The sequence below is a fragment of the Rhinoderma darwinii genome, chromosome 12 (assembly GCF_050947455.1).
Source record: "Rhinoderma darwinii isolate aRhiDar2 chromosome 12, aRhiDar2.hap1, whole genome shotgun sequence".
Lineage (NCBI taxonomy): Eukaryota > Metazoa > Chordata > Amphibia > Anura > Rhinodermatidae > Rhinoderma > Rhinoderma darwinii.
Window position 1 is genome coordinate 3950512 of NC_134698.1, and position 13491 is coordinate 3964002.

The window sequence follows — 13491 nt, forward strand, 5'->3', positions numbered from 1 at the left end:
ATTAGCCAGTCCCAGTTTGTAGAGCTCCCCCCTCCCAACAACGCTCCAGCTCTCCATGCACAAATAAAGAAAAAGACAGCAAGTCCAGGTGACGTGTCCTCACATCTGTATATTTGACACGGTCTCTATGATCTGATGACGTGGATATTCCCCAAACTGCGCCACCGTGCTGCCCGCACGCTGGCTGTGCAGTCCATACGCTCCGGCACGCTGGCTGTGCAGTCCATACGCTCCGGCACGCTGGCTGTGCAGTCCATACGCTCCGGCACGCTGGCTGTGCAGTCCATACGCTCCGGCACGCTGGCTGTGCAGTCCATACGCTCCGGCACGCTGGCTGTGCAGTCCATACGCTCCGGCACGCTGGCTGTGCAGTCCATACGCTCCGGCACGCTGGCTGTGCAGTCCATACGCTCCGGCACGCTGGCTGTGCAGTCCATACGCTCCGGCACGCTGGCTGTGCCGTCCGCACGCTCCCGTACAGTCTTTTTTTGCCAGCTCAGTCCTTGGTCCCCATCACCTCCATGATTCGCTCTTAGGGTCCAGGACTCCCACTGATGTTGACTGATAACTGGCATCGCTGGACTCCACCGGCCGCACCTTCCTCGATGTAGTCCTGGGGCTCGGCCACAAGCCAGACTGCTAGCTCTGCCCCCTCACATGTTATTATTGATGTTCGGGTCTTGACCGCTGATAATGATGTTCACTCCTATTGGATGGTACGTGGGGACGTGAACTACAACCTGTGGGCACAAGAAGAAACGCTACTTATTATCACCTCAAGAAGATCAACGACTAATGGGAAGATACGGTGCTATAAAAAAAAACAACAAGACCTCATACAGCTATGTCGACGCAAAAATAATAAAGTTATAGCGCTTTGAATGAGACGATGGAAAACGTAAAATAATAGCTTGGTCATTAAGGGGTTTTAAAGGGACTTCACCTCCTGTGTCATAAATGACAAGTATGAGATCATCATGATGGACACGGGACAAGGTGAAGGGTTTCTCGGATGGAGGAGTGACGGAACAGGCGTTTTAGGGACTGGATATTTTATGAAGATTTGTATGAGACACTTCACGGATGATTCGCTTCTTCTGGATAAACAAGGAGAAGCTTCAGACAAGATGGAGATGAGGAAACTTGTGTCTGTTCTATGTGGTGAACACGGAGAGAAGACTAGAAGCCCCTAGTCTAAAGATGTCGCTTACCTTGATGTCTCTGTCCTCAGCGGTTCATCCCTGACTCGCGTGATTTATTTGTTGGCAGTGCCGATATAAAACCATGTGGTGGCCGGGATGGAGACGGCTCTTTCGTTGGTTTTTCTGATGTTCCACGAGAAGTTCTCGCAGTGCAGTGGGGCCAGACTTGAAAAGAAAGATGAACAAGTCTATGCGAAGTGATTGGTCGGAGATGGCTTTTTTTAATTTTTATCGTGGGTGTTCGGGGTTGTATGATGTCCTCATACGCCGGCTATGAGCTTCTCAACGTGGTGAAGATGTTCTGCTGCCGTCTTGACCTGACCAAGATCTTCTAGGTAGAGCGACCCAAGACAATGAGTTGTCCCAGCACTGTCATTGGATCAACCGCGTCTCTACAGGTTTGTAATTCGAGCAAATAAATTTTTTGGTGCGTTATGGGCCTGACATATCCACCACAGCACTGGTTATACAGGGACAGAGGAGGGGACAACCTATATACCCACCTCCACCCCCTCTTATTATAAACACCCCTCATTACTCCACCACTTACCTCGGCTGAGACCATATAAGTCCAGCTCTTTCAGGACGTCATGGTTGATGACATCATGGTTGACGGCTACAGAACATCAGAGGTGACCAAGAGGAACCAAGCTCTGAGCCATATTGTCCTATCGGAGGAATATATATAACAAACAGTGTCCAACCCAAGAGCTCCATCCATTATTCGGCAGGGATGAAGAGGTTCAAGAAGGAGCAATTGTCATTATACCGATGACATCACAGGTGTCACCGCATTACTCACCAACATGTCTGACTACGGCCACCTTGTCCTCTGTGTTGACCAGATAGCTTGGGGTATGGAGGAGCAGGGTCTTCATCAATTTTGGGTGGTTATGAGCCGGGAGGAGACACCTATAGATTTGATGGTGATTGACTGGATTAAATGGGATCTCCACAGTCACCTTGCTCACATTTCCTAATATATGCTGTATCATATTTCTGTCCACTAGGGCGGGGGTATTGCTTGTTTACTAAAATACTCAGTAGAGGGGATACATCTATTTCTCACCATGGACCTATCCGGTGAATCCTGTCTACTCTGTTATATAAAATTCCCTTACCCAGGGTCACTAGCCAATCACTGAGTTGCCGGGAACAGTGGGTGACCCCAAACCCATGTATACTATTCTATCCAACCAAAATCAGACCCCAATAGTGACGTGATAAAAACCAGATTGAAAGCAACGCTTTTTAGAAACCTGAAATATCGGGTTGCGTGGTGCGGGATTATTGTGTGATGCCGCCAGTTATTGCCACTTGTCGCAAACTGAGGACAGAATCCTTGATCGGAGAGATCTTGGTTTACCACTCCCGGCAGATCGACAACAAGAGATGCGTGGCGTGAACCTCTGCACAGACAGATCGTCTGATTGGAAGAATGGCAACTAGTGATCCATCCTGCACTGCAGGTGAAATTGAACGTCACATCCCAAGCCTAGGGCGGCAACCAGTGTCTACACAAACCATCAGAAGGCGTTTCCACGACACTGGGCTACGAGTGGACGTCCAGCTACAGGTGTTCTACTAACCACACGCCGCCGCTCTAAGAGGCTATCATGGTGCATAGCAAGACGGCAATGGAGGTCTATCCTCTTCAGAAGGTAACATCATACCGGTCCTGCTCCTGGAGTTATGGCGGGGAGTGGCATAATGAATGGTAGCCGGAGCCCTCTAGTCTTCATCTCAGGTACAATAACAGCTCGGCATTACATTGACTTAGTCATGGAACCAGTGGTACGGCCACTTCTCCAAAGTGTCCCACAAACCGTTTTTCAACAGGACAACTCCAGGCCGCATGTTACTCGTGCTACTGTGAGCAGCCTGCGTGGTCTAAACGTGGTACCATGGCCTGCAGCGTCTCCGGACTTCTCTCCCGTTGATCACATCTGGGACCTCATCTAGATTGTCTGCTGGCAGCTCCCTTTACAATGATTTGCATGCCCAAGTGGTGGCATAACATTCCTCAGACAACCATTAACCTTATAGATAGTATGACAAGGCGTGGAAGTGCTTGGATTTCTGCGCATATATTTTTGTATATAGAGGGCAGTATTTGTAGTAGTTATATACTTGTATATAGGGGGCAGTATTATAGTAGTTATATTCTTGTATATAGGGGGCAGTATTATAGTAGTTATATTCTTGTATATAGGAGCAGTATTATAGTAGTTATATTCTTGTATATAGGAGCAGTATTATAGTAGTTATATTCTTGTATATAGGGGGCAGTATTATAGTAGTTATACTCTTGTATATAGGGGGCAGTATTATAGTAGTTATATTCTTGTATATAGAGGCAGTATTATAGTAGTTATATTCTTGTATATAGGGGGCAGTATTATAGTAGTTATACTCTTGTATATAGGGGGCAGTATTATAGTAGTTATATTCTTGTATATAGGAGCAGTATTATAGTAGTTATATTCTTGTATATAGGGGGCAGTATTATAGTCGTTATATTCTTGTATATTGGGGGCAGTATTATAGTAGTTATATTCTTGTATATAGGGGGCAGTATTATATTCGTTATATTCTTGTATATAGGGGGCAGTGTTATAGTAGTTATATTCTTGTATATAGGGGGCAGTATTATAGTAGTTATATTCTTGTATATAGGCGCAGTATTATAGTAGTTATATTCTTGTATATAGGGGGCAGTATTATAGTAGTTATATTCCTGTATATAGGAGCAGTATTATAGTAGTTATAGTCTTGTATATAGGGGGCAGTATTATAGTAGTTATATTCTTGTATATAGGGCAGTATTATAGTAGTTATATTCTTGTATATAGTGTGCAGTATTATAGTAGTTATATTCTTGTATATAGCGGCAGTATTATAGTAGTTATATTCTTCTATATAGGGAGCAGTAGTATAGTAGTTATATTCTTGTATATAGTGTGCAGTATTATAGTAGTTATATTCTTGTATATAGGGGCAGTATTATAGTAGTTATATTCTTGTATATAGGGGGTAGTATTATAGTAGTTATATTCTTGTATATAGGGGGCAGTATTATAGTAGTTATATTCTTGTATATAGGGGCAGTATTATAGTAGTTATATTCTTGTATATAAGAGCAGTATTATAGTAGTTATACTCTTGTATATAGTGGGCAGTATTATGGTAGTTATATTCTTGTATATAGGGGCAGTATTATAGTAGTTATATTCTTGTATATAGGGGCAGTATTATAGTAGTTATATTCTTGTATATAGGGCAGTATTATAGTAGTTATATTCTTGTATATAGTGTGCAGTATTATAGTAGTTATATTCTTGTATATAGCGGCAGTATTATAGTAGTTATATTCTTCTATATAGGGAGCAGTAGTATAGTAGTTATATTCTTGTATATAGTGTGCAGTATTATAGTAGTTATATTCTTGTATAAAGGGGCAGTATTATAGTAGTTATATTCTTGTATATAGGGAGCAGTATTATAGTAGTTATATTCTTGTATATAGGGAGCAGTATTATAGTAGTTATATTCTTGTATATAGGAGCAGTATTATAGTAGTTATATTGTATATAGGGGCAGTATTATGGTAGTTATATTCTTGTATATAGGGGGCAGTATTATGGTAGTTATATTCTTGTATATAGGGGCAGTATTATAGTAGTTATATTCTTGTATATAGGGGCAGTATTATAGTAGTTATATTCTTGTATATAGGGGCAGTATTATAGTAGTTATATTCTTGTATTATAGTAGTTATATTCTTGTATATAGGAGCAGTATTATAGTAGTTATATTCTTGTATATAGTGGGCAGTATTATAGTAGTTATATTCTTGTATATAGGGGCAGTATTATAGTAGTTATATTCTTGTATATAGGGAGCAGTATTATAGTAGTTATATTCTTGTATATAGGAGCAGTATTATAGTAGTTATATTGTATATAGGGGCAGTATTATGGTAGTTATATTCTTGTATATAGTGGGCAGTATTCTAGTAGTTATATTCTTGTATATAGGGGCAGTATTATAGTAGTTATATTCTTGTATATAGGGGCAGTATTATAGTAGTTATATTCTTGTATATAGGGGCAGTATTATGGTAGTTATATTCTTGTATATAGGGGCAGTATTATGGTAGTTATATTCTTGTATATAGGGGGCAGTATTATAGTAGTTATATTCTTGTATATAGGGTCAGTATTATAGTAGTTATATTCTTGTATATAGGGGCAGTATTATAGTAGTTATATTCTTGTATATAGGGGCAGTATTATAGTAGTTATATTCTTGTATATAGGGGCAGTATTATAGTAGTTATATTCTTGTATATAGGGGCAGTATTATGGTAGTTATATTCTTGTATATAAGGGGCAGTATTATAGAAGTTATATTATTGTGTATATAGGGGCAGTATTATAGTAGTTATATTATTGTATATAGGGGCAGTATTATAGTAGTTCTATTGTATATAGGAGTAGTATTATGGTAGTTATATTCTTGTATATAGGGGGCAGTATTATAGTAGTTATATTCTTGTATATAGGGGCAGTATTATAGTAGTTATATTCCTGTATATAGGAGCAGTATTATAGTAGTTATATTCTTGTATATAGGGGCAGTATTATAGTAGTTATATTCTTGTATATAGGGAGCAGTATTATAGTAGTTATATTCCTGTATATAGGAGGCAGTATTATAGTAGTTATATTCTTGTATATAGGGACACTATTATAGTAGTTATATTCTTGTATATAGAGGCAATATTATAGTAGTTATATTCTTGTATATAGGAGCAGTATTATAGTAGTTATATTCTTGTATATAGGGGCAGTATTATAGTAGTTATATTCTTGTATATAGGGAGCAGTATTATAGTAGTTATATTCCTGTATATAGGGAGCAGTATTAGGCTGGGTTCACACGTGGCGGAATTTCACTTAAATTCCGCTGCGGACACTCCGCAGCGTTAATCCGCAGCGGAGCCGTTTCTGCATTGACTTCCACTTCTATTTAGAAGTGTTCGTTTAGACGATGCGTAACATTCCGCTGCGGAGCATAGGCTGCGGAGCGGAATTTGGTGTCCGCAGCATGCTCTGTCTGTTGCGGAGCAGTGGCGGACTCATGGCGGAATTTCTCCATTGACTTCAATGGAGATTCTAAGTTCCGCAATGAAGTCCGCAGCTGTCATGCACATGTCATGTGTGCTGCGGATGCGTCTTGCTTTTTTGCCATGACATTTCTTCATTCTGGCTGGACCTATGTATTTCTAGGTCTACAGCCAGACTGAGGAAGTCAATGGGGCTCCCGTAATGACGGGAGCGTTGCTAGGAGACGTCTGTAAATAGTCACTGTCCAGGGTGCTGAAAGAGTTAAGCGATCGGCAGTAACTGTTTCTGCACCCGGGACAGTGACTACCGATCACAATATACAGCAACCTGTAAAAAAATATAAGTTCATACTTACCGAGAACTCCCTGCTTCTGTCTCCAGTCCGGCCTCCCAGGATGACGTTTCAGTCTAAGTGACGGCTGCAGCCAATCACAGGCCAAGCACAGGCTGCAGCGGTCACATGGACTGGCGCGTCATCCAGGGAGGTAGGGCTGGATGCCGAAAGAGGGACGCGTCACCAAGACAACGGCCGGTAAGTATGAAATTCTTTGACTTTCACTAGGGAAAGTGCTGTCCCTTCTCTCTATCCTGCACTGATAGGGAGAAGGGAAGCACTTTTCCCGCAGTCCGCAGCAGCTAGTCCGCATCAATTTTCTGCACATTTTGTGCAGATCCGCAGCAGAATCTGCAACGCAGATTCTGTGCGGCATTGATGCGGACAGTTGCGGAGGAAATCCGCCACGTGTGGTCATGCCCTTATAGTAGTTATATTCCTTTATATAGGAGGCAGTATTATAGTAGTTATATTCTTGTATATAGGGACAGTATTATAGTAGTTATATTCTTGTATATAGAGGCAATATTATAGTAGTTATATTCTTGTATATAGGGAGCAGTATTATAGTAGTTATATTCCTGTATATAGGAGGCAGTATTATAGTAGTTATATTCTTGTATATAGAGGCAATATTATAGTAGTTATATTCTTGTATATAGGAGTAGTATTATAGTAGTTATATTCTTGTATATAGGAGCAGTATTATAGTAGTTATATTCTTGTATATAGGGGGCAGTATTATAGTAGTTATATTCTTGTATATAGGGGGCAGTATTATAGTAGTTATATTCTTGTATATAGGGGCAGTATTATAGTAGTTATATTCTTGTATATAGGAGCAGTATTATAGTAGTTATATTCTTGTATATAGGGAGACAGTATTATAGTAGTTATATTCTTGTATATAGGGGGCAGTATTATAGTAGTTATATTCTTGTATATAGGAGTAGTATTATAGTAGTTATATTCTTGTATATAGGGAGCAGTATTATAGTAGTTATATTCTTGTATATAGGAGCAGTATTATAGTAGTTATATTCTTGTATATAGGGATCAGTATTATAGTAGTTATATTCTTGTATAATGGGGCAGTATTATAGTAGTAATCTTGTATATAGGGGGCAGTATTATAGTAGTTATATTCTTGTATATAGGAGCAGTATTATAGTAGTTATATTCTTGTATATAGGGAGCAGTATTATAGTAGTTATATTCCTGTATATAGGAGGCAGTATTATAGTAGTTATATTCTTGTATATAGAGGCAATATTATAGTAGTTATATTCTTGTATATAGGAGTAGTATTATAGTAGTTATATTCTTGTATATAGGGGGCAGTATTATAGTAGTTATATTCTTGTATATAGGGGGCAGTATTATAGTAGTTATATTCTTGTATATAGGGGCAGTATTATAGTAGTTATATTCTTGTATATAGGAGCAATATTATAGTAGTTATATTCTTGTATATAGGGGGCAGTATTATAGTAGTTATATTCTTGTATATAGGAGTAGTATTATAGTAGTTATATTCTTGTATATAGGGAGCAGTATTATAGTAGTTATATTCTTGTATATAGGAGCAGTATTATAGTAGTTATATTCTTGTATGTAGGGATCAGTATTATAGTAGTTATATTCTTGTATAATGGGACAGTATTATAGTAGTAATCTTGTATATAGGGGGCAGTATTATAGTAGTTATATTCTTGTATATAGGAGGCAGTATTATAGTAGTTATATTCTTGTATATAGGGGCAGTATTATAGTAGTTATATCCTTGTATATAGGGAGCAGTATTATAGTAGTTATATTCTTGTATATAGGAGCAGTATTATAGTAGTTATATTCTTGTATATAGGAGCAGTATTATAGTAGTTATATTCTTGTATATAGGCGGCAGTATTATAGTAGTTATATTCTTGTATATAGGGATCAGTATTATAGTAGTTATATTCTTGTATAATGGGACAGTATTATAGTAGTAATCTTGTATATAGGGGGCAGTATTATAGTAGTTATATTCTTGTATATAGGGGTAGTATTATAGTAGTTATATTCTTGTATATAGGGGGCAGTATTATAGTAGTTATATTCTTGTATATAGGGGCAGTATTATAGTAGTTATATCCTTGTATATAGGGGCAGTATTATAGTAGTTATATTCTTGTATATAGGGGGCAGTATTATAGTAGTTATATTCTTGTATATAGGGGCAGTATTATAGTAGTTATATTCTTGTATATAGGAGCAGTATTATAGTAGTTATATTCTTGTATATAGGAGCAGTATTATAGTAGTTATATTCTTGTATATAGGAGCAGTATTATAGTAGTTATATTCTTGTATATAGGAGGCAGTATTATAGTAGTTATATTCTTGTATATAGGTGCAGTATTAGTTATATTCTTGTATATAGGATAAGTATTATAGTAGTTATATTCTTGTATATAGGAGGCAGTATTATAGTAGATATATTCTTGTATATAGGGGCAGTATTATAGTAGTTATATCCTTGTATATAGGGCGCAGTGTTGTAGTACATATGTTCTTGTACGTAGGGGTGTTGCTAACAGCGGGTTGTGGACTCACTGAATCTGCCAGCCGCTACTCTCACTGCTGGAGTAGGATAACAGGACACAGGCCGTAGTGGGCAGTTGGATACAGGCTGATAACAGAGAGAAACAGCAGTCCGGAATCGGATGCAAACTGGATCCTTGGCAGGACGCAACAATGTTGTTCCAATATTCTTCAGGCCGGGTGAGTCCAGTAAAGCAGACTAATATACCTGGTGACTGACAGGCATAGGCTGGGGAAGGATTTGGGTGTGCGCACTGGCCCTATAAAATGCAGGAAGTGATCCCGCGCTACCTGCAGACCCAGCAACACCAAATCGGACGGAAGTGTGGAGATGCAGGAACTGTACAGCATGTATTAAAGGTAAGCTGGCAGCGGTAGTCCGCCGCCGAGCAGAGCGTCGTTGTTACAAGGGGCAGCATTATAGTAGTAATTTTCTTTTATAAACTCTCCAGTTAGGGCTCGTGTAGTATACAGAAGTGTGGGGGTTCTCCATTTTTATATATAATCGATGCTTAGCGTCTATATATTGATCAGATTACGGTTTTCATGAACGGGGCGACTTTTGGCTAAACTTTAATATAGATCGGAGGAACCCCTATCCTGGATATACATTATTATGATATATGGAAAGGGATTGACTGAAGAGAATCGTATCACTGGTCAGCCAGCATTTTGGTTTTTTTATTCCTTATATATCCCGTACATGCAGAAAATATAACAATCTAATTTTACCATTGATACCTGAGATACCGGCTGCCGCCATCTTTGCTGGTAATGTAATTGACGGAGTTACATAATTGATCTAATTAACTAGTTGTGGATTTGTTTTCACTCATTGATTTATCCTCTATCCGTTTTTTCATAACGGTCCAAAGCCCAAAAATAAAATGCCACCACATGGTAATTCTAGACCCTTTGCCTAATTAGTTTGATTGGGGGTAAAATGCCATTAATAAAGGCGTAAACTGATCGGCCATTTGTAGCTGGCGTCGAGCTCGGACTCTAAACGTCATCTGACTGCCCCATAAACCGCTTCTGTGTATAATGTTCTAGAAAGGTGGCATGTGCCCCTTGTGGTTTTCAGTGAAAAACTTAAACCTTATTATAATGTCAAAGCCCGATGCATCACAGATATGGAAAACTATCAGTAATAAGATTATCAATGAGATCAAGGTTAGAAGACACCAAAGCACAGAGTTAAGCCTCGTCAGAAACCTGAAGATCCAAGAAGGTTGATTTGTGGGAGCCTCTGGTGGAACTTGGTCTCCTGCCTCAGGGCCACTATCATCAGTGCCCTTTGTGAGACTCTCACGCATGCCCAGAGCCTCACATTGGTCACCCTGCTCGTGAGAATCACCAGAACTGTCACTGTCTTGTATGTCTTCTGCATCGGTATTACAACTTTCATGTGTCAGCAAATGGTTCTCCTGTGCCTTAAGAGCGACATCTTCCTGGGCGCCACCATCTACACTTTCCTGAGCACTAGGAGCCAAATCTTCCTGGGCGCCACCATCTACATCTACCTGAGCTCTAGGAGCCACATTATCCTGGGCGCCACCATCTACACTTTCCTGAGCACTAGGAGCCACATCTTCCTGGGCGCCACCATCTACACTTTCCTGAGCACTAGGAGCCAAATCTTCCTGGGCGCCACCTTCTACATCTACCTGAGCTCTAGGAGCCACATTATCCTGGGCGCCACCATCTACACTTTCCTGAGCACTAGGAGCCACATCTTCCTGGGCGCCACCATCTACACTTTCCTCTGCACTAGGAATCACGTTGTCCTGGGCGCCATCATCTAAACTTTCCTGTGTATTAGGAACCACGTTGTTCTGGGCATCACCATCTACGCTTTCCTGTGCACTAGGAGCCACATCTTCCTGGGCACCACCATCTACACTTTCCTGTGCACTAGGAGCCACATCTTCCTGGGCGCCACCATCTACATCTACCTGAGCTCTAGGAACCACATTATCCTGGGCGCCACCATCTACACTTTCCTGAGCACTAGGAGCCAAATCTTCCTGGGCGCCACCTTCTACATCTACCTGAGCTCTAGGAGCCACATTATCCTGGGCGCCACCATCTACACTTTCCTGAGCACTAGGAACCACATCTTCCTGGGCGCCACCATCTACACTTTCCTCTGCACTAGGAATCACATTATCCTGGGCACCACCATCTATATCTTCCTGAGCACTATGAACCACATTATCCTGGGTACCACCATCTACACTGTCCTGTGCACTAGGAGCCACATCTTCCTGGGCGCCACCTTCTACATCTACCTGAGCTCTAGGAGCCACATCCTGGGCGCCACCATCTACACTTTCCTGAGCACTAGGAACCACTTTATCCTGGGCACCACCATCTATATCTTCCTGTGCACTATGAACCACGTTATCCTGGGCGCCACCACCTGCACTTTTCTGTGCATTATGAACCACATTATCCTGGGCACCATCATCTACAGTTTCCTGTGCTCTAGGAATCACGTCCTGGGCGCCACCATCTGAATCTTCCTGAGCACTAGGAACCACATTATCCTGGGCCCCACCATCTAACTCCTGTTTATCTGTATTTGTAGTTTTGTCCTGTAGTCCCTGTTCTCTCGTGTCCTCAAACCCTTGCTCACCCATTCCATTTGACCCCTTCTCACCAGTTCCTTCACACCTTGTCTTTCGGGAGCCCATATATTTACTCTTTTTACCAGTTCTTCTGATGCCATGCGCATCTGAATATATTGTTTCCTGTGGCTTCATATTCAGCGTTTTCTCTGATGTAGTATTCAATTTTTCTGCTCCCACCAAGGCCGTGCCCTCTGTACTTGTACCAGCACTTTCTTCATCGGCGACAACCGTTTTCTTAACCTGTCGTGAATTATGGTGATCTGCTTCATCTTCCTTCTCATTATCACCATTATTGATGCATAATGCAGACAACGCTGCCAAAATAACAATCCCCACCCCCATCACATAAAGTATTTCTGTTTCCTCAGGAAAGTTCTGTTTTTTCTTGCCCATCTCCTTCAATTTTTCTTGGAAATTATGTCTAAAAGCATCCCTCCTTCCGCTCCTGCCGCAGAAGAACCTAGAAGCCAGCTCTGAAATATCCCGGATAAGATTTTCTCTCTGGTCCATGACCTTCTGGAAAATGTCCAATCTCGTACTCCACTCTCGAAACATCTGCATGACAATTAACATGGTCATTGGTAGACATAGTCATCAAGGAAGTCCCTTTGCAGTGAGGGATATCTACACCACCATTAGAGGGTTTTAAATCTAGGTATTTCGGTTTCGTTGGCCGTGGAAGACCTTTGGCCAAAAGCATTGCTTGGTGGCACCAGATTAGATTAATTTATTTAGAAAACCCCCATATCCCACCAGAATCCACCTCCTTCTAAGTGTTCTTTAGATCTAATTTAGGTTACGTACCATCAGATGTTCAGCAAAAGCCATAAAATGGAAGGAAGAGGCCAAACTATGGGTATCTTCATAATTTTGAAAAAGTTGGACCTACAAAGACAAAACAATAGTGGTTATAGCTTGTTATGTTCAGGAAATTGAAGTACTCCTAAGTTAAGAAATCTAGAAATTTGGCAACATGGATTGCTCTTGAAGAACGTATTGGTGGTCCATGAGAACAAGTTGGAGAGAAAGGACCATGTAGTGGTCTGTGCATTGTGGTTGACTCTACCTGTGTACAATATAGAGGGGTGATGATCTTAAAAAATTGGTCCCTCGTGTGGCATCCTAATGTATGACGACATTGCTAAATACATCATGGTCAACAGTGGCCTAACGTTTTAAAGATCTGCCCTGGACCACATAAATTACGATTTTCTTCTGCCAGGGATATTAGACCTATTGTTTTATTTCTTACCTGCCATTTGTCTCCAGAGATGGAGAAATTTTTAAGGTACAGGCCGGAAGTGAAGATTTTCCCCGAATGTATATACTTCTTTCCCATCGGCCCCTGGTGAACAGTGATAAACATGAATTATATGTAATGCAACTATCAACTTAATGAAGGTAACAGACCATGCATTGGCTTCGTTGGGTGAAGGACATATTCATATCGTCATTACTACTTCATTAGTAGGGTTTTTCACCAGTGGTGTACATAGAAGCAGACTATGGGACCTCCTGTTATTGTTGGTTTAGGCCATCACACCATCTCAACACTGGCTTGTTTCCAACCCCCAACCCATTCTCATTCTGCATTGGAGAAAAGGTTTATA